The sequence below is a fragment of the Amblyomma maculatum genome, chromosome 6 (genome assembly GCF_055883805.1).
Source record: "Amblyomma maculatum isolate TAMU_Amacu chromosome 6, ASM5588380v1, whole genome shotgun sequence".
Lineage (NCBI taxonomy): Eukaryota > Metazoa > Arthropoda > Arachnida > Ixodida > Ixodidae > Amblyomma > Amblyomma maculatum.
The window spans coordinates 38,580,652-38,584,538 of NC_139349.1; positions in this window are offsets into that span (position 1 = coordinate 38,580,652).

Below are 3,887 nucleotides of genomic sequence, written 5' to 3' on the forward strand. Positions count from 1 at the left end.
GTTGCTTGAACTGGATATAATGGATAAATTTGGAAGCGGGGGGGGGGGGGGGGGGGGGGGGGAAGGCGATCTAGGCACAGCATTTATAGATATGACGATGTAGTATTGCATGCTTCCGTTGTAGACCCTCCTTTGCGTACATGCACTATGCTAGTCGATTAATAATTAATCAATCACCTTCTAGTTTGTCCCTCTCTCAACCCGCATATCCACACTCGTATGCAGCTGTGAGATGACAGACTATGTGCAATTCGTTCGAACACACACACACACACAAATATATATATATATATATATATATATATATATATATATATATATATATATATATATATATATATATATATATATATTCGCCGTGAGATCGACCTAGAGGTGGCGCCACCGCCACTCCGGTAGTGTGGATCGGCAGCCGGCGGCCCTCGCAGAAACGCACGCTGCGTAGGTCTGCTTCCGAGTTTGCGGCGGGTTTGTTGTGATGAAAACGTGTCTTCTGCAGTATTTCTGCAATATTGCAGAAAGAAATACAAGGATTTCGCCAATGCAGCAGAAGAAGAGCGGATTTTAGGAAAACAAAGCGCGCAACCACCAGTCTTCTAGATTTACTTTGCACGTTTCTTGCGCTGTACCGCGCTCACGCGCCTAATGCTTGGGCCTGCCTAACGACAGCTTTGTTTTTCTTATCGACTTTTAAAGAGTTTGCACGTGTCTCTTGCGAGTGAGACCGGCGAATTTAGTGTCAAGCCCACGCAGATACAAGGTTCGTGCTCTGACCTGCAGTAATTTAGATTGAATCGAGGCAGCCTGGTTCACTATATCGTACTTGACTCGAGAATTAAGCAGGTTAAATGTAGCATTGGCAGCGCACTGCATGGCGAGTTGCTTTAGACTGAGTGCACATCAACTCTGGCCCAGACAAACACGCACAAGTATTCCCCAAAAATGAGATCACGCCAACACTATTCAGGAAACCTCGCCGCACAGGAAAGCTGATTGTTCACGTGTACAGCGCTTAGTGGATTGAATTTGCCGAGATGCTTTTTGCGGCCACTGTCATAGAATGTGATAGTGTATTAATGCATGCGCCACTAACTGTTAATGATTTCCTGAAACCGAGGAAAGTATAAGGGATTTCTGATATGTGTGTGATGTTAATATATAACGGTAAATTAGTAGTGTAATTATTTTGTTTTGCAATGCAAATAAATTTCACCCTAAGAGAGAACTTTTACACACTTGACAGAATTTGCAATAATCAGCGATTAATTTTCAGTAACGTTAAAGTGCACGCTACCAATTACTCGCTGCGAATTCATCATTATAAACTGCGCATGGGCACTGTCATGTTCTGGGAAGCAATTTTACAGGCTGAAATTTCTTTATCACTAATTATTTAGCAGTGACAATCTTATGCGAAGTAAAATATTAGGGTTGCTTCCAAAACAAATGCCGGATATAAAACTATTCCGAAAGAAATGGAGGTCATCTTATCATGCGACTATAAAAATGTATTTATTCCCGAACTAAACACTGATATTTAAGCCCGCATGAAGCTGTTTTACTCCCCTTGTCAGAAATGACGAGTTTTGTCGGAAGACAGCACTTGGACGAAAAGGGATTATAATGATTATAATAGGCTGCCAGTAAAGTACATTGATATAGGTGTATTATGTAATATTTAGGGTAACAATTAGGAGCAGGAAATCTATTTTCGAAACATTCGAGCATTTCTCTACAGCAAAATGTGCTCAATAAAACTTTTACGGATGCACAGAAGCCTTCAACAACAAAGTAAAAGAAAAGAAATGCATATTGGCCCGGGTTTAACGCATGAAAGCGGCATCGGCTATGACGGATCATTGCAGAGGCTGGTTTTGGTGTCGTTTTTTTTTTTTCATTATTAACACCACATTTACCACGTGGGATTGTTTAGTGTGCAGTCAAATTCCACAGCAGAGGAACGCCTTTCGAAACGGATGTGATTGAATCCCCCGTTCTCGAAATCAGCAATCGAGCGCCCTTACCATTGAGACACTGCGACAGAGGTTTAAAAAAAAAAGAAAAAAGAAAAAAAAAACAAACAAAGTACTCACACAACTCTATCGTGCATACAGACGGCATAGCAGGCATGAGTGGTCTGTTCTAACTGCGTTCTGCTATTTGAAGCAGTCTGCGGTGGCATATGTTTTAGTAGCTGCGGTATTCCAAACAGAAACGGGAATATGTGATTTCTGAGCGTTTGAATTAACTTTTATTGACGGCAACGACCTGTTTTGCTTTGACACAGCGGTAACGACAGTACCACTTCGTTTGAGACATTGCATGTCAAAGGATCTCAAGCGCCGAAGACCGCGATGGATGATGTCCTTATCCAAGCATGACATGCTCGACAGTATATTTTTTTAAAATGAAGCGTGGGGTTATAGACTGCCCATATTTGTTTTGCAAGAGGCATATAGGTAAGCAAAAGCGCACAGGAACCGCGAAACAAACAAAAACACTCCTCTACACGCCGCATGCGCGCACGTAAATCACTGAGGGCTGGGACGCGCCGCGAAATCGCATCCACACTGTGTAGGTTTCGGCGCTGAGCCGTTGAGCCGCAAGGTGGTGACTGTGCTCGATCTCGAGGCCAATATATATATATATATATATATATATATATATATATATATATATATATATATATATATATATATATATATATGTGAGCAGCTCTCTATACAAGCCGCACGAGTGGGCCTGCGTGGCCTAGGTTATCTTGCTAACACGGGATTCAAGGGCCGTAGTGTGCTGGATTTCAATCTCATCTTCGCATCTCAACGGGGAAGTCACAGTTAGCCGCGTTTTTCAAATCGGCCATGACTTGTGATTTCGGGACGTCGCACAAACCGACAGCCAGTGATTGCACGGCCATGTCCCCTGCAAGGTACCACCTGCCAGAGGCACGCTCGCAACGCCGATGCCAACGCCGGAACTTCTGGAGAACAAGACACTAAACGAAAAAAAACTTTAAACGGTAGAATTGTCTGATAGTGATTTTGACTTCAGAATTGCATTACAATAGCTTCGCATTGCTGCTTATCGTTAAATTCCCATCAACTTCTTATTATACCTCATCCCTTTTTCGGTCCTTGCTGTCGAAAAAAAAAAGGCCGCCATTATACATGAGTCTCGAGACACTTCTACAGTTATCGCTAATAGAAATGGCTCAATAAAAGAAACTAATTAATGGACTGTTTAGAAACACACACAAAAAAAACATCTCTAGCGGTGTTCTCAAAGGTGGCCACCTCTTTCTTTGCGCACTCTTATAAAAGGGTTGCATTCTAATTCACAGCCTTTGTGGCGTGCAAGACAGGCCCCTAAGCTTAACTCTGAATTACTTCGTTAAAAGAAGTTCTCCCCGCCCAGCAACGTGGATTGCACTGCGAAGAGAGTAATGTTTCGCCAGAAATAATTTTAACAATGTAAAAGGCATTTGCATAATATTCCTTCACAAGCCTTCGCACCTTCCCGTGGACCCGTAATTTTTAACCTAAATGCACGTCATTATTTATCAGAGCTACCAACATAAAACCTGCACAGAATCAATATATATTGTCACTAATGAAGTCTCATGAGCACTTTTATGCTCTCTTCTCTAGATTTTAAAGAAGGCATATCAAGCGGTGAGTTCTTTTGGGCTGTTATCAAATGAAGTACTTTGGTTTAACTTAGTTGGTTCATAGGGGGGTCAATTCGGGGGAAACACGGTGCCTGTAACTTTTGTTTACATGTTCCTTCCTTGTCCTAGACTCTTTCGCGCCATCCTCAGAATCAACCTCAATTATCAGAGAGCTAAAATGTCTTAATCAAACATTGACAATGGAAGGCTGCAGAGCCCC